At 37.9% G+C, this 19442-nt stretch overlaps 1 long non-coding RNA gene across 1 annotated transcript in view; it reads right to left on the bottom strand.

Annotated features, from left to right (window-relative positions):
• Positions 1-19442, bottom strand: part of LOC148055692 (uncharacterized) — a 175342-nt gene that overhangs the window by 81087 nt on the left and 74813 nt on the right. The window contains exon 3 of the long non-coding RNA XR_015704633.1: positions 14185-14233. This is a non-coding gene — a long non-coding RNA (uncharacterized LOC148055692). The remainder of the gene's footprint in view (positions 1-14184; positions 14234-19442) is intronic.

Genomic DNA, 19442 nt, shown 5'->3' with positions numbered 1-19442 from the left:
AACTGTTACAGTGTTGACCACCTCCACAGTAAAAAGTTGTGGGTTTTTAAATTATTTTTAAATGAAATTGCCTCTTGTCTTTTCAGTGAATACCACTGAGAAGAATCTGGCTCCATCTTCTGTACTGCATCACACCAGGTTCGTATACACATCATGCACATAATGTGTTGTATTTAAATATAAGAAATTAAAATGGCTAAAGTTCATTAGCTTACAAACATGCCTTCCCATCTTTCCAGTTAATTTTTAGCATGTAGTTGAGGACATGACACCAAGAACAACAAAATAATGAAACCAACCAAAATGTACTAACTTAAAGAAAAGATGGCAGAAATCCTTATTATCTTAGTGTCCTGACCTTTGCTCGTAAGTATGTACAGAGAAATCAGAAATGACTGGGTGAGATTCAGTGTAGATCTTCAGGGTTTAAAAATACTAGATTTTTTTTTAAGTTTCAAAGGAAATTAAGCACTGAGATTACTTTAAAACCTAAGTCATTTCAGGTGTGACAAGCAACCCTTTTAGTTTTTTGTTTGTTCTTTCAACAATGCTGTGGACTACAAAACAGGTTTTAAAATTTTACAGCATTGAGAGTAAAAAGTAAATAAACATTTTAAGTTTCTAACACCATCATTGCCACTACTGAACTTTCATAAGGAGGGCTATGAAGAAACACCTCTTAAACTGAAAGCATAATTACACTGAAGTTAAAAGAAAGTTTCAGTCAATTTCAAAATTAATTCAATAGATATTTTTCATAAAGGTGTGGAAAATTAAGAATGTGACTGTCAGATATTACTTGGAATTTGCAGGCTTTTGCAAATTTGTATTTTTGAAATTTGATTGACTATATATGCAAACAAATGGTTACCAGACAAGCTGCATCACTAAGCAGTTCACCTTTTTATTAATGTCATAAATCTATGTATGTTGCCGTGATATGCAGCCCATAAATAAATCTACCAACAGAGTTAGGTAAAGCTATTAATTTAGCTATAACATTTGACATGAGGAGCACTATAGTTAATTGATTATAGTCTACATCAAAAATAATTTTGAATGAAATCTGTCTAACGTAAGCTGCTGCTGCTGTTGTCCGTTAAACTCCTTCACTCAATGAATCAGTATGAACAAATGACCTCAACAGTTCCCCAACAATAATATGAATTTGTCTTTTATTTGTAATTGGACCATTTGGTATTTTAACCAGCCAGCTTTCCAAGCTTAGAATCCTACACTTTATCATCCTTATGTTTAATTTGGTGCCAAGTGCTGAACATTTGTTTCTTGGTTATTTCATTCTTTGACATCCTACAAAACTGGGAGATTGAAGTCTTGCTTACTAAAAGTTAAAGCAGAGAGGGCACAGCAGCAGCAACTCCTCCAAACTGCCTTTCCAGCACTTCTGGAAAAAAAAAGGCAAACGAAACTAACATAAGACTTGGTACCTTTCTGCCAGTTCAGCCATCAGATAGTCTACTGAGTAACATGCAAGCTGCAGAAGTTGGATCCCTCTATGATACAGACACAGAGACTACGAACATTTCAGTCTAAACACAGGCAACCGAGCAGTCGCCAGGAGATGGCTTCAGGCCTCCGCCAAGGCAAACCAAACAGGCAGCTTCCCTCTGCTTGCCACAGACTCTGACTCAGGCTTTTGCTTATCACATCCCAGCAATGAAATTCTGATTCTACTGAAGTCAACGGCAAAACTCCTGTTCAACAGGGCCAAAATTCTGCCTAAATTTATTACTGACTTTATAGCAGTGACAAAATCTGATATCCTATTACCAAACTCTTAAGACACCAGCTGCCTTCCTGTTTAGGATCACACATTTACATAACGTTTTTCCAATTATTAAATAGATATTTGTAGCCATAAAAAGGAAACCAAAGAAGAAATAAAAAGGAAAGCAAAAATGAAATAAAGGACAACTGCTAACAGTTAGCATATATGCTCTAAGTACAACAAATGAATTTTCCAATGTAAAGGCACCTATTTATTACCAAAATGCTTCTTTCCTTTGGCTGGAAACTTAAGTTCTCTTTTGTCTTTTTTTCTTTTTATTTTATTCTTTGTTACTATTCATTATCATTAAATTTCCTGTAATTAAGACTGCTGAATTAAAAACACATGGCTGCTTGTGAAGCCAATACTTCTCAACATACTGAAACCATGTTTAGCCATGAAAGAGCAGATCAGTTTTCTGATTATTGCTATAGGATTTATTAAAACTTGGTATAGTACAGCTACAAGTTCTATCTACTGCCCTATCATGCAGTTACTGTACCTGTGAGTATAAGCACTGCACAACTTGAAAGTTACCTTACAGAGCATGACATTGTAATGTAAAAATCCAATTCCCAGAATGTGTGCTGATTTTCCTTCCAACAGACAGTCCATATGATAAGCTCAGGATATCCATTATTTTAAACTAACTCAAACCCACTGACTTTTATGAGACAAAATCAAGGAAACACTGCCGAAGCAATATATTTCTAGACCTCGCTGGCTCAATAATTTTCCAAGAATACAGTTTACCTGCCACTTCCACATTTTTATATGGTTTGCTTTATCATTTTGCCGTTGTAGTTTATAATGCATTATTTACCCCAGCCTGCACCTGTCAGAGTTTTGTCTGGCTTCACCTTCCACTTGCAGACCTAAAGAAAAATTGCTTTTTTAAATAAATTTTTTGTATCACAGTAATAAAATACTAGTTAATTCTTTTCAAGTAATATGACAGCTTCTTTCAAAGAAACAGAGAATCATTGTGCCTAGAGAGAGAGAGGCTGTGTAAAGATATTGTTGCGCTCACAGCTTCTCAAGAGGCCAGCTTGCTGTGAAATGCCTTTCTTCAGCTACACAAGGGCATTTCAGACCATGTCTGTTTCTCACCTCCAGTCCTACTCTCTGATATGTACTAGATTTCTTCATATATTACCTGACTGGCATTTAGAATAATGCATTACGGTAGGTTTTGCAGGATGCCGTTTGTGTATTCATAATGAGCAGAAAAAAGCAGAATGAAGTTTAAAAGTATTGTGTGAAGAGCAAAGGACAATTCTTTGAGTAAAATCTCTTTTTCAACTCTCTTATTTTATATGCTCAGGTTATTTTTTGAAACAAACTCCCACAAAAATGGCAGCTTTTGCATCCTTCTTATGATGAGCACTGTACTGTGTAAAGGCACCAGCCAACTTCTATATTTAGCTTCATCCTTCAGATATGATATTGACATTTTCTTAAATTTATAATAAAAGCTATAATGATTTAAGAGTTGGTCTCCAGGAATAAAACTGACTAAAATATATCTCCAGATCCATAAGTGAGAATTTGCAACGTACAAACTTCAGCAACTATCGTAGGGCAATACGGTCTCTGTGATTCAGAACTTGTTCTTCCCAGTCTAAAATACAGGAGAAGGATCGTTGTTTGGAGTCACGTAGCACTGTCCAGAATGAAAAAGTGATGCAGATTTCAAAGCATAAGAAGTCTGGGCACTACTTCAAACCTTGGAGAAGAGAGTGAGGCAGGAATTTTGAAGTTTGCTTCAGACCAGTTATGAGAATCCTCCTCTAATTTTCCTCAAGCTTAATAACCCACACTACAAGAGCTCAAAACAAAGGGCGAGGATTTTCCTGTTGCTTGATTTCTGGTACCTAACTTACTTCAGTTAAGACGACATGTTTCCATGCCCATCAATGGAGAGAAAGAGGCTTTTCCAGAGGGAAATTCCAATTGCCTTTTTTTCTGAACCATCTTTTCACATTAGATGATGGAAATAGCCCTCAAACTCTCCAAGAACGGATGCCTGAGAACCGTATCACAAAATCAAAGGATTACAATGAATGATTATTAATTTCTACTTCTGTCTGCCTCCACTGAGAGCACAGTAAGTGTGCTCTATCCTAGAAGCCATAGGAAATTCTTCAGAAGCTACAACTGAACTATGAGAGTAAGGAATTAATGCAAACTGTTAGGAAATACTGTGCTGTGTGGGTAAAGGCAGACCCAGCTGAGCTAAAGTACTGCACTGTGAGAAAAACACACAAGGATCTCATTTAATCACCTGCATAAATATAAACTTGGAATAACTTAATTGAACAGAAGGTCTTCATGACATGATGCCATCACTTTTTGTTTTGTTTTGTTTTTAAAAAAGGCCTCATAACCAGTATTAGCAAAAGCTTTACAAAAGCAGCAATGAAAGGCTAGTAAACAGACAAGTGTCCAGTGAATGTGGGATGCAAAGGTTATCCAGTGTTTCCAACAAGGAAAAAGAGGCAGGAGCAACACTGGGAATGAGCAATAGGAAGGGGCTGAGCAAAACTGACCAAGATGAAAGCAGAAGTGACTCTGGGACAAAACTAAGATCCCCCAAAATGGTATTACAATGAGCACTGGAGAGTTTCAAATTGCAGAAAAGCAACTTCCCGACTGGATTTCAAAATTAAGAGGTAGCCAACGGAAGTAACCCATGTGTGATACCTATACAGCTTCCTAGCGCAACAGGCCTATATTGCAGCATTTTGAGCACCCTGTCCTTTTGAAGGAAGACCTTTAAGGAAAAAACATAAAAGAAGAAAGTGCAGTAGCTAAACTAGTAAGTGACAGAGGAAAACACAAAAAAAAAATCTCCTGGAAAAAAAGCATGGGAAACCTACATGGAAAGCTTTTATTTCAAAACTGAATTCTTAATTTCAGGTCAAAGTCCATTTGAACTTCAGTTAGGTTTTTTTTGCTTGCTGTTAATAAGGTGGTGAAAATCACTTTGTCACCCCTTTGGTGTTCTCAAAGGTAAAGACTGAAGCATTTGACCATCAGTGGACGCAAATAAATGAAAAGACATCTGTATAACAAGACCACTATTCTTTCCTAACTTCTTCTCAAGTAACGTGTTGGAAATAAATCCTTTGAACTTTATTCTGGTATATTTCCTACCAGGGTATGGTGCACATGATCTTACATAGTCCACTTTGCTAACTTTTGTGATATCACGTTAAACTGCTGAGAAGACATCAGTTGTTACAGAGTCAACAGAAAAAAAATAGTCCGTTTTCTTGTTTTAACTGTGAGGCTTTGAGTATGTATAGCTATCAAGAAGAAAAACCAGAAAGGAGTGTGCATGACTGGAAAATAAACAGAAAACTGCTGAACTAGTACTGTAATTCTAGGATAATGGGTGCTGATGCCTCCCCTTCTCAAAGGCCATTTCCCCTTCTGTTTTGTAAATCTTTTTTTCAAGTATTTCCTATATTTCCCATTGAAAGCTGGGTTTTCCTGTTCTCAGTCGTGTGTCATTACCCATGCTCCATATAAGGAGGAAAGTGACTTCGGCCTGGCTGGAAAATGTTCTGTGAGAAGACACATTATTCACTCCAGAACATTTTAAAAACCGTATATGTGCAAGCAATATTGACATTGAACTTGGGGTTTGGGGGAAAAAGCATATTTGGGGCTCTTAGCACCAAAAATCTTGTTTGATATTGTTTTCTGGAAATGCCACCACACAGATGGAGTAAAGTAGCTTCTAATTTCATCTGTCAGTTATTCTGGTCTGATCGCTGTACATCAGCAGTCTCCCATGCTACCATAAAACTGTGACTTCACTTTCTAGACTGCATCATAGATTCCTCACTGCTTACTGGCTCATCACTCATGAACACACTCTACCAAATTATTTCAACTTGAAACAGATTTTAAACATATACTTCTCAGCTGGAACGTTGCACTTGTTTGTAACAGGCAAAATGTCAGAGACCACAGAGATTTGATTTGGGTATGCTCTGAAAACTTTGAAATCTTACGCAGGATTATCCACCTCCTTGTGGTGTCCCTTCCTCCTCCCTTTTTCATAACTTCAGGTCACAACGGACCCCTATTTGTTTCCTTTTCTGCTCTTTGATTTCCACAATCTCATCACAAGTTTGACATCTATTGTAGAGATACTTTTGTGGAGTTTCCTTCAATTCCCACTACAAGCTCAGATTTCTAAATTCTGATTCCTTTGATACTGATCCTCTGTGGGATTTTTGGCAATAACAATTCTTCTCGCCAGTTTCTTAATTTTTCAAAGGAATATAAAAATAACTGTTTACCACAAAAAATCAGTTGTTTTGTGCTCAGAAGATGAATAATACTTTGACTGAAATATAAGCCCAGCACAGAAGGGCAGCAGAAAGGCCAGATAGTGCTTAATTCCTACATTGGCCCTATCATTATTTTGACCTCATTTATCATCTTTGAGATGTTCAAATTGATGTTTTTCAGCACCTCAAGAGACCAACCAACACCAGAAAAGACCATGGCACAGACAAAATCAAATATATTGTCTAAAACCCACAAAAACAAGTGTGTTGAATTCAGCAGTAAAAAGCTGAAGGTACACCCTGGAAAAACTTGGGAGGACTGTAGCTGAAAAGGGATCAAGCAGTTTATGGAAGGAAATAGGCAACTATGCTCTCCTCTACAACTTAAAAGCGGATGGGATAAACGCTGCAGAAAGGGAAGTTTTTCTATTTCTAATGTGTGCAAAAATTTGTGGTTTGGGGATTTTTTTCTTTTTTTTTCTTCTTTTTTTTTAACCAAACCCAAGGGAACAGAAACTTTTCTACCTGAGAAGATAAAAAGAAGAGTGGATTTTCAAAGTCCACACCACTCACATGGATTACACTGCTTAAAAATAAGCAGCCACTGACTAGAAAATTTCTTTTCCAAGATTCTTCTTGACATACTGTGGTACTACTGTAAATTTGCAGCCAGATGAATTTTACCAAACTTAACTCCAACTATAGACCAGGAACCATGGTGATCAGCTGGTTATCTTTTAATGTTATCTAGATGCGTCTTTAACTGTAAAGAGTTCCGTATGCCTTTGAAAACACTATTTAGTAAGTATGATTTTAGTGCACACCTTCTACTCAGTATCCTCCCAGTTCCTAGTGTTTTTTAATGTACTGTGGAAAGCTACTTCTACCTAAATTTGCTTTCTAGAATCCTTACCTTGCCCACACCCTCGCTATATTTTCAGAACACGTGGTTTTTACTCCATCATGAATTATATTCTTGTTTTACTTTAGCACCTTCTTTCCTGTGTTCCACAAAGCTGGATTTTCTTTTCCTTTTTTCACTCCTATGCAGAACACCACAAATTGGAATTTTCTTCAAAGACAACAAACATCTCCAACATGCCTTCTGCTCCCTTACTCCATTTATTTTTGTTGATGTTTTCTACTTGCTCTAACAGACTTGTTTTGGATGTCCCGGTGTATTTTGTCTCCAGCCTATGTTTATTGCAGTTTGAGAGCTTCCTGGCAGACAGAGGCTGTAAGTTTGCCTTGTAGACCATTGAGGCAAACAGTCAGTGCTTAATGAGTAAGATACCTGGTTGCTCAGGAGGAAACAGACAGGTGTTTTTCACCATAACTGTTATGAGACACATTCTGCCCTACAAACTCCCCAGCTCACATCAAAGGAGAGAATCCAAACATTACTTTAAACACTTTTGACAAGAAATTACCTGTCTACCTACATAACTTTGATGGTATTTGATGCATTTGTCAGTGTCCAATATCCATCACCTTTTAAAGGAAGATATGGTAGTTTACTGCAGCTCTAGCTAGCATAGCAAGACTTTGCAGTTTACCATTTTTTATCAAGTGTTTGTCATTTGCCTGTTCTCCAAGCTTATTCCTAGTATGTTACCAACTCCATAGGCAAAACACAGACTCCAGGTACTCATCTTTTGTATGTGCAAAAGGATTTGTTCAGCATTAGACACACATTCTCAACATTGTACACCTCTGTTTCTTTTAGTGGTAAGAAAAGGCTAAAATCCAAACAAAACTACCACAATGTTCAAACCCTAACTTGTCTTCAACTATCCTATAAGTACAAGATCTTCCCATAGGCACTTTCTTAGCCATTTAGGAGGATGCCATCCTGAACCTGAAGTAACTTATAATTTGTTAGGGTTTGGGGTTGTTTTTTTTTTTTCTTTTTTTGTCTTTCATCTATCCACAATTCACTAGTAAGTACTCCCCTTTATTTAAGCTTTACTGAAGCGGGGATTTCCCACTGAATTTTCAGTGGGACATTCCAGATGCCTTTGAGGACAGTGGACCTATGGATGGGGAAAAAACAGAGCACAGAGAATTTGCTCCCGGACCAAGAGCTCCAGGAGGGTTGCTCCTCCTCATTTTGGAAACCAACACAAGTATTCAGGTACTGTATCAGGAAACAACTGCAAAAAGGAATCATAGAATCATAGAATCGTTAAGGTTGGAAAAGACCCTTAAGATCATCGAGTCCAACCGTTAACCTATCACTGCCAAGTCCACCACTAAACCATGTCCTCAAGCACCACGACTACCTGTCTTTTAAATACCTCCAGGGATGGAGACTCAACCACTTCCCTGGGCAGCCTGGTCCAACGCCTGACCACCCTTTCGGTGAAGAAGTTTTTCCTAATATCCAATGTAAACTTGCCCTGGCGCAGCTTGAGGCCATTTCCTCTCATCCTATTGCTTGTTACTAGGGAGAAGAGGCCGACCCCCACCTCGCTACAATCTCCTTTCAGGTAGTTGTAGAGAGCAATAAGGTTTCCCCTCAGCCTCCTCTTCTCCAAACTAAACAACTCCCTCAGCTGCTCCTCGTAAGACTTGTGTTCTAGACCCTTCACCAACTTCGTTGCCCTTCTATGGACACACTCCAGCACCTCAATGTAAGGAGCCATGGTAAAGGCTGAAGATACTTCTTTTCCCAAATGTCATCCACTAAAGTAGCTCTTGCCTTATAAATCAGTTTGCCAGACATGAAATATTATCATAATGACAGAAGTTAAATTTTTCTGACCAACTCTTTACAAGCTTAATAATGAGAAGCTCTGCGCACAAACTCTCCCTGAAATGTTAAAAAACTGTATGTGTTGGGGGTGGATGAGGGTGAAGTAATAGGAGAACTGGGGAAATGATGGAGGGAATGGGAAGAGAGGTGAAGAAAGCACAAGGGATCATCTAGTCTACCACGCTTCCACAAGGCAGCAGCAGTTATTCTTGTCTTTCCTAACACATTTGGCTAACAACTCCACTTCATTCAAACTTTCCTTGTAAATCAGATTTTCAAGACCTCTGATTATCACCATTGTACTCTGCCCCTTCTTGCTGTACAGTGCCCAAAGCGGGATATCGCACTCCAGACTACCAACACACTCACAACTAAGCAGGGGGTGTCTGTCAACAGCAATTGCACTCACTGTGCAGATGTGCATTTAAACTGAACTACTGACAGAGAGAGAAACTCATGCCCTGTTCCTAAATGGCAAAAGCTCATTTCTCAGAGATATACAATATCCCCCTTTAATCATCTGAACTTCAAAGCCAGTTCTAACACGAGGTTGGATAGCTCATAATAAAAAGCTCCTCTAGTTGCATCACAGAAAAATGCAAATAATAAATATTTAGAACATATTCACTCTTCGGTGTCTCTAGTAGCTGATCAGCACTGATCAGAACTAATCTCAGTTCTGAAGCATTTGATTAACAAAGAATATAGAAATGGTCTCAGCAAAGCAGGTGAGGAGGGGATATATTCATCTTCAGTGCTAGTGCCACAACTTACAACCCTGCACAAGCATAAAAGGCACAGCGCCCATATTTCTGGCTGAGAGCAGATATTCCTTCATAAGAAATTTAAAAAGCAATGGTATAATCGGTTTGAATGACAACCCTATTAAGAGCTGTGTCTTTAAGCCTTCCTTAAACAACGCTGAAACATTTCAACAGGATGATATTAGGAAACAGCAAAATACAAAGGGACTTCAGCCCAGTTAAATGGAGGGCTGATGCTGGGAGAAGGCAAGTTGCTAGAGTCACGGAGCCGGGCAGTAGGATATGGGGCCTCCATGGAGAGCGCCTTTGGTTTCCCAAGGACTCTGCCTTGCTGCTAGTCACGCTGCAGTAGGGAACACTGCTTTGGCTACAGACGTGTACTGTGCAGGTTTCCCAGGCTCTGGGGGGAAACCTAAAAGAGATGAAAGCTCAGGGCAACAACTTACTGCATGGCTGTAGTCAAGCTGATTTGCAGCGTTACAACCTGTGTGCGGGTCTCATATAAGCTATATTTATAATGGTGTAACGCCTACTGATCTTGAGTAAATCACTAAGCACACAACTTTTGGTGCTGTCAGTGGTCTTATTTACATGAGTAAAAGAGGCTTATCCACAGCCAAAGCCTTTGAACTAGATTTTCCATATGTTTCTGCTATCATCTACTTCATTCTCTCTAAGAAGGAACAAGAAAACTCACGGCTTAAATTGATAATTTGTTAATGTTTCACGTTGTATGAAACCACAAGCACAAAGCTTAAAGTACAAAATACATAATAAGTTTGTCACATGATACCGTTAGCAGGAAATATTTTAGACAATTTTCCCTCAGAAAAGGCTGGTTCATTAAAAGCAAAGTTATTTGCAAGAAAAAGTGTCAATTCATTTGCCATTTAAAAAAGCAGAGAGTGTTTTGAAATTGCTCAAATATTCCATTTAGATATTTTCAAAATGAAAAAGTTCTCGTTTAAGGTTCAAAATTACTTTTTTCTTCCCCCAAAGACTAATACAAATATGTAGAAAAACAAACCAAAATGAAATATTTCAAAATGACTGATATGAAATATCTAAGTTGATCTGATTCACCTTCTCCCTGACCTTCATATATAAAATAATTGATATTTTATCTTTTTTTTCACTATTTCAAACAGGAGAAAGTTCTGAAACTTCAAAAAATTCTTGACACATATGACAATTATTTCCGATCCATCTTCAAGGTCTGTAAAATCATTTCATGAAACTTTTTGAAGAATATTTTTTTAGAAATATTTTGAATATATCTTTCTTTCTCCTCCCTGAATTTTTTCATCATTAGGGATATATTTTTTTTAAAATAGTCTTAATATTAAAGAGTCTTCCTTTTCCCTGTGGCTTACTCTTCCCAAGGCCTTATACAACAATTTCTAACATTCTAGACTATTTTCTTATAGCAACTAATTGTGAAGCGACAGACAGAAGTCTTTAACTTTAGGTGAAGAACAGGTATCTGGAAAACATAAGACATGCTGGCAATGATCCTGATTTACAAGAAAGTATTAAAATCAAGAGCTCAAAGCCCAAGGCAAAAAATGTTCTAAATATAGAAAACATGCGATATAAAGCAGGGGTTTTCAAATTTTTTCTGGGTGAAATAGAGTGTATTGCACCTGTTGAACTCTGGAATACTGCCAAAACCAAGGATATATATATTGAAAAAAGGATGTCCTTGCAAAATTGGCAATAAATAGCAGCAACTGTATCATATACATATATATATAAAACAGTTTCTCCACTCACAGTCATCAACTCACTGGCCTCTTATAAAATTGTACTCAGTGTCTGATAGAGGCTTATACCACAGAAGAGTATTGCCTCAGCTCTTTTAGGTACACTGGACAGGTTTGTTGCACTTCAGGGGAGATATGTCCCTGGAGGGTTGTTTTTTGCATCTATCGGTCAAGGCAAGATCTTTGCCATCCAATAAACTGCCTTCTTCATGCCCCTTGATGCACAGCCCCAAAATACTTTTTGACATCTCCCCCAGTCAGGTCAGAATTTTACTTTTCAACTAGTAATACGATTAATCAACAAGCACTCAAAATTCTGCAGTTGCCTAGGATGTAAACCCCCCAATATTTAAATAATCTATTTTTTCAGTAAGCTACTTATTTTGTCTAACCCATCTGAGCTTCTATGAAAATTGACCTTTTACAGAAAAAGGTTATCTATAAAACTGTGAGCTATGTTGTGGGTCTGGTCGGGGCTGGTGTCTGACGTGAATAGCCAGCTCAGGGGAGTGACCACTAACAAGTCTTAATTGTAACAGAATGTGAGTGAAGTGCCTAGGTAGTGCTCATTTTGCACATTTTCACATCTGTATGTCTGTATTTTTGTAGACATTTCTAAGTTTGATGTCAAATGGCATTTTGCCAGAAAAGAAAAAAAGACTTATAACAGTTGGGTGCTAAAATCCTACCTTCTGGGCAAACAGTGATTTAAATGTGATTTAATATTAAATGTATGTGCATGTGTTTGTTAGTAAATACGTACTTGTAAAAGTCACTGGTAGCACAAATCTGAAGCCTTTATATCAAGATAGAACATTTATAATATACTTAGTCATTACAACGTAAAAAAAAATGGCCTGCTGTACTAGCAACGAATATTGCTGAAATTATCATTTTCACTCTGAACTTATTCATATCCTGGTTATTGATTATTATCTGTTTCATTGTATCTTCAAGATGCCCCAGGCACAGATCAGATGCCATGTGCTGATCTGGACCCTCTGTCTCAGAGACATGAAAATGTTCAAGCCAGAACACTCTCGTTTACCAGCACTAAGACCTTACCGAGTTATGATGTTATTACAGAAAGGAAGAACACATAGGACAGTTTGCTATCTTTACTACCAAGGTTGCATTTTGAATCCCTCATTGAATCTGTCAATGCCTTTGTAACAACTTATAGTGTTTCATACAGAGAAGTTAATCCAAAAATTTAAGTACAGACTGCATCTTAAGTTTTATACTAAAAATTATTTGATCTGAGCAGCTGGTTTTCTAAATCAATCTCCTGCAAAGTATTCCAATATTTACACACTTCAAAAGAGAGTTTCAATTCTACTTAGTCAAGAAAGAGAGATTTAAATGGAAAAAGCAACTTCAATGCGGAAAAGTCCAACTAATGGGAAACATCCAGAAAACATTTAATTTACTCAGTGTCAGTAATTCCCTAAAATAAAATATTAAGGATTAGACTCTCACTTGACAAGGAATGCTACGAGTCACATCTGCGGAGGTAAGTAAAGGAAATAAATGCAAAGGTCAGGCAATATTACATATAGTATCTTAAAAAATCTTCTCTTATTATTTAGCAGCCTGGTCAATAGTCCAAGACCCTCAGGCTAGTAGGTCCCAGCCTTCATTTTGTTCAAAATTAACTGGAAGACATAGGTATCAGTAATCGGTGCAGTGCTAGAAGAAGCGTCGTTAAGAAGATGGCAGGCACAGCATTCTTCCCTTGTGCTTGTTCCAAGCAGCATCAGTAACTAAAACTTCTGGAGTTGCAAAAACTTTCTTCTGAAACAGGGATTTTATTTTAATAAAAACATTTCCAGGGGAAATACTACTTCTAACAAAATCAAGTGGGTATTAGGACAAACAGTTTGGCCTAAAAATCTATATTTAGCTAAATCAAAAGTTCTGTAATCTCCTCTCAACAATTTTTTAAAGCCTAGCACCTTTTCTGAATTTTGTTCTAATGTTTTTTTTTTTCCAGATAGTTCAACTAAGGATGTATTATATAAGCCTGCAAGTACAGAGTTTCTTCTGCTTTCTGTTCTGAGACAAATTAAAGGTCAATTTTCAGCACATTATATTTTTCTTGTTTTCTGAATATTTACACATCTTGATAATTAGGCTAAAGGAACTGAAATCTAATGTTTTAGGGTAGCATTTCCTTCACTGCACTGAAAACAAACAAACAAAAAAGCCCAAACTTGCTGCATCTGATAGCAAACAAAATCGCTAGCAAGGAATCACCTCTCATGTTTTCATGAAATAAATGTTAATTTTTGTCCAGATAGATTTTGCATATTTGCCACAGCTCAGCTATGAACTACACACAGAAAATCCTAAGAACACAATGTGAACATAAAATGCTACTGTCTGTTGTCTAAAGACACCTCAGTTTTACAGCGGGGGTGTTGATGCTTCCAAACTTTTTATTACCTGAAAACCCATCAACAGCTTCATACTGATGAATGCAACACCGTTCAATTTGTATTTGCAAAATTCACTTTTAAAAACGGCAGATGTGTGCCAGCACATCTGGAAACCACTTTTAATTATACTTTCCTCAAGTGGGAAAGCAGTAGCTTGTACCCATAGTGAAGCTTTTATATCTGACCACACAAATGCTAGCAACCACCTGTGCTTTACACTGATTTTCATTATAGAGTATATCACATTACTACCCTATTATTCCAGAACGACATTTGAAGCTGTTGTGTGACTAAGCTGCAGCAAGTGTGGTCTTGAAAAGGCCTCTACTCTACAAAAATGTAATAAACTTGGTTGCATTTAGGGTACTTACCGCTGAGGATATCACAATATGCATGCTCCTAAAGTTGGCTTCTCTTGCTCTGAAAGTCATAAAAGATATACATTAACAATCATGACTACCAGTCTGGGAATTGGAATATAGCAAACTAATGTATGCCCCCAAATGAGATACCTTGTAAGCATTTGGAATTCCTTTCCAATATTTGTTTCTTTCCTACTATTAATACAGGAGTATTATAGTCAAATACTCTGGTTCTTCAGCTGTGCTCTGAGATTATAAAAAGCAATTTCAACTGTGATCTGTCAGCCTAATGGTATTTCAATTCTGTCATAAATATTTTCATAGGTTGCAAACATTGTGAGTTACATGACTAGGTTGGGTTTTCTAAACTTAACCTTCCTCCTCTACTCCCCCCTGCCCCACCCAAATGTAACAGCTTTTTTACATCACTGCTCCTCATTTCTGACAAAAAAAATGGTGTTTCAGACGTCTGTGGAATCCTTTTCTTCTTTGCAACACTCTCAATATTTTGGAATGGTGTAATATTGACATGCAAAATTTTGTATATCATAGTAGAAGGGAAAGGTTGAGCATTTGTAATGCTCAGCCCTTGGGAGACCTGGCGTGCCCAGGGACAGACCCATCAGAAATGGACACCAGTATGTGTAACTTCGCAAAATGCAAAGTACACAATTATACAGACAATATTTTAGGATAATCTGCTATGCTGAACTGCACAATGTGCAGGTAATTAAAAAACACCCCAAACATCACTTTAGCATAATTCAATCTGCTTATCAGTTACTATGCTTGAAAGAAAAGCTTCCACACTGCTATACATCTAAAAAACCACATTCACCTGTCTAGTATTTTCTGCCTTTAATTCAGGACTTAAGTTTTGCGGTAACTCATGAAGCCACAGAGGATCCCTCACGGGACTAAGCCCTCTCCCAGTGCGTTGCCCACGTAACTTCACTGCATGCTGCCAAGGGCGCTGGGATTGCAGCTGAAAGAAACTCGTCCCTCTTTGAGAAAGACTCAAAGCAGACCTCAGCCCGGGATCCCGAGACAGCCGCTACACTCCCTCTCCAGCAGGCAGAACAACAACCGATCTGTACAGTCGCAAGTACTTTGGCTTCACTCCTGCCCTCCCACCATTCTCCCCCCGCCGCTCCGCACAGCCCCGCCGCGAAGCAGGAGTGTCCCAGTGCCGCTGTCTCACACCACCCAGGATTGCTGCTGCTTCTGTGGCAGGCAGGACTCTCCGGGTCAGCAGGGAGAGAACAAGAAGATTGGCTTTAATGTGCCTTTTTTTGTCATCTCAGAGCCTCCCATGTGACACCTGGTAGGCATTTAATCATTCACCCAACTATTATGCATTAAAATAATGTAGGGGGGCTTCACTGAGTCGTATATATAACTTTTGCAAAAATGCTCGTAATATTTTAAGAGATTGAATATGTTAACAGTCTATAACCCTGCTGCTGTAAAAGCATAACCTGATTTCACATTGCAAATACACTTATTATCCGTGCAAAGAAGGCATAATATTCCTCCTCCTATTCTATAATCTGTGGTAACAATTTTAGATTGCTAAAAAAAATGTTCATTTCTGTGAATTGCTTAAACCTAAAAGAAAAAAGGATCATGGCCTACTTCAAAATACAGGCGCACTCTGAATATAACTTGTTAAAGGTTTTCCAACTAAATACACTTACAGGGCAAAGATGGAAGCACTCTACAGTACGCTATAAAAAATAAAAATATGCTTTTTTTGTTTGAAGATAAAGGTATCCTGAAATTGACCTTACTGAAACAAAGTTATGTGTAACTATCAAAATAATAGACCTAGAATGTAAATTCATTTCATCCTAGACATACACTATCTAATGCAGCATTTAAATAGGGATGCACTAGAAGACAGGTAGCTGCATTTCCTGAACTCTACTTGAAATGGTGATACGAATGGATGTAATAAAGGTCAGCCACAAGAGCCATTTTTAAAAGGGGAGAAGGATGAGGGAAAAGACTTCAAATAGGCAAAATAAGCACTTGGACGTCTGCTTCTTTACAACACAAGGAAGGCATGTTCCAGCCTTTTACTCAGTAAACCTTCCTCTTCGAGGAGTGCCAGTGAAGACAACAAAGCTGCTTGAGGAAGATGGCAATGCCAGTCACACTAGTGCCATCAGGAACTAAGGGGGAAGAGGCAGCTTTTGGCATCCCGGAGCAACCAGGTCACAGGGTGCTGGATCCAAAGAGCCGCGACGCCAGGGGGATTCTCCCTGCTTACTGCAACAGGCCCTAATCAGCTTCCTGCCTTTATACATCTTTAACTATCCCACTCGTAACGCTGTCATCATGAGCTTAAGGATGTGACTGGGAAGGAGAGCAGAAATGTCTTTGAAGTCATGAAATATATCCAAGATCCTGGATACCTGCCATTTTAAAATGCTGAGCTGAACGCACTCGGCCTTAGCAGCAATGGTCTGGAAGCAAGGAGCAAACAGAGGAAAAAAAAACACCATGGATGCATCCTCCCTGCCCAGCTCCCTCTGATTCCAGGCATTTTGGGTGAACTGGAGCTGTACCGCCATAACTAGCCAGTCTGGCAGACCTCCCGCCTGCAGCCACGCCAGAGCCTGCCCATCGTGCCGCCATCTCTGAGACCCTCTGGAAACCAGCTCGGGGGCAAGGGGCTGGTGCTCGGGGCTGCGCACATCTGCGAAAGGGAAAACACCTGGGCTTAGGTACAGGGTGTCAGGGAGGCCGAGCAGGCAGAGGGATTACTCCCAGGAGCAGGTTACCGCCGACAAAGCCACAGCCCTTTTCCCCAGAGCAGGGTTGATGTCGTGCCCGTTCTCTCCTATAGCAAACTGACTGAAAGTACTAAAAAGTCTTTGCAATCATATTGGTCCTGCCAAGGGAGCTTGACTGGCAGGACAATGCATCTTTGTTCTCAATTAAAAACGTTATTTGGGCGCAGTAATTATTTAAAAGCCAAGAGGAATATGATTTTGTGATTATAACCACAATTTGTCAATTGAAGCAAATGTTTTAAATTATCAAGGTTTGGTGGAGAAAGAAGAGAGAGGGAGTAATAACAAACACTACTATGACTACATGTAGCCCTCATCCAGCCAGTGCAATTTTACTTGTATTCTGAAATCACTGCAGCATGATCACAAACCAAAATCATAACTGTACTGAAAAACCACATAGGACATGCTGATATGGAGGGATTTCATTAGCACGTTACATTACTGGATACTGCAAGTAGTCTGCCTGCTACATTCTCCTTTTTGTAAGAATACAGAGCAATCGTGGCTATTCTAACACAGAAAAATGGGAAGCAGAACAAGAAAGAAATGGAGAGAATTTGTGTTAAATTGGATTTTCTTGTCTCGTCCTGTAACTTTTATCACCCAGATGACAAAACAGTATCATTAGCAGTTTATACCAAAAGTTAACATTTGCCCATCGTTTTCTATTTTCTCTAAACCACAAAGGTTGGAGCCTGTTATGCACTCCCCTTATCTTACTCTGTTACTTTAGAATCTAAGAGCGCACAGTGCACATTAATCTTTCATGGCAGAGTTCACTGAAGTTCTGCCAAAATTCAATAATTATGTTCCAGCCAATGCAGCAATTTATTAATCTCATTGCTGGAATTTAGAACATATAAAACAAAGTGCTTAGTTTATATGAATGAAATGCTTGCTAAACCCCCCCCCCCACAAGACAAAACAAAACAGCCTTGTTTCATTTCTAAAGTTTTAAAACATGCAGTAGAATCTATTGTGGAATAAAGCTATTTTTACAAGACCTCATGTTTTCTTGATAAACTGAAAGTGTTCTACAATATGTTTAGGGTTTTTTTTTCATATAAGTGAAAGTATTTATAAATACGTTTGTAACTTTTATTCAAATGCATAAAAATATGTACCGCTTACACTGCACTACTAAAACATGAAATATTAATGTCTAACAGTCATTAAAAATGCCAACTACAAAGCAAGAATTCGTATTTTGAATGGAGAATAAATTGGTTTATTGCACTGAAATGGGTAACTGGGAGTTCAACAGTTCTATGGAGTAAAATCCAAGATACAAAATTACAACAAAGTTAAGCTTTATAATTGCACTCTTTCATGATATGTTTGCAAACAAATAGAAAACATAAAGCCCTCCAAGTAGGAAGATTAGAGACATGTTATTCCTGAGGGCTGTTAAAATAATAGAGAATACATAATATCCTTCACCTTTTGTAGTCTCAGGAAAAGTAACTAACCAGTTATTTATCGACCTAACTATAAAGAATAAACATTAATCTACTGGTTTGGAATTTAAAACCAGAATACAGTATCTACACATTTTAAACTTAATACTGATGAATACAGAATGCCGATTTATCTGATGGAAACACGCCTTCTTTTTATGTTCATGCAGACAATGCATTTCTTGATGAAGGAAAACATTAATTTAGTGTCTGCAATCAAAAGCCAAATTTATAATGTTTTAAATTTTTAAGTAAAACTCTGTTACTTCATATATTAGATTTTACACTTCAGGCATGCTATCAGACAAAATTTGACTCTGGATTTAGAAACTGCTCACAAAGTTTTTGGAGCATAACTTGCTGTGATTTATAACACAACCCTTCACCAACCAAAACAGAAATGAAAACCTCTAGAAGTAGTGCACTAGCATGTGTTCATTATTTCACAGCAAAATCTTCTAGGTAAAACTAGGAATATCACAGTAAAACATTCTAAAGCTAGTTTTGCAGTAACTAGATGTGTCTATGCATATTTTATACTAACTCTACCTAATTTAGTAACTCAAGAGAAATTACTTCCACGGACCAGCAAATAAATTCCATAACGATTTGTGAAAATTCTACTATTACATTTACGTTTGCACCCAGTATGGTCATTTTCTGGCAATGCTTTACATTAAAATCGGATTCAACTGTGATGTATTTTTCCCTGTTGTAAAACTTTTTTAAAATGCCAGAAAAATGCAATTAAGTCCTATCTGTTTTATTTTACTAATGTTCTCCACCTATTTTTTTCAATATGTTAATCTTGTCTGATTTCTTTCATTGTAAATACGTGTTATAGTTAAACTCGTAGGAGGCTTTCGAGTATTGTAACTCAGTCTCCTGCAATGTAACAAGGAACAAACTCTCCCAGGCAAGTTATATGAAAGTACAGATACTGAAGAGTCTATAAAGCTTGAGTTTTTTCCCAAACTAGCTATGTCTTGCATTATGTAATAAAGGCAAC

The sequence above is a fragment of the Nipponia nippon genome, unplaced genomic scaffold (assembly GCF_047370975.1).
Source record: "Nipponia nippon isolate SJK-2023a ecotype South Korea unplaced genomic scaffold, ASM4737097v1 scaffold_2, whole genome shotgun sequence".
Taxonomy (NCBI): Eukaryota; Metazoa; Chordata; class Aves; order Pelecaniformes; family Threskiornithidae; genus Nipponia; species Nipponia nippon.
Note: the sequence above shows the minus strand (reverse complement) of the source record. Positions and strands in the feature narration are given on the sequence as shown.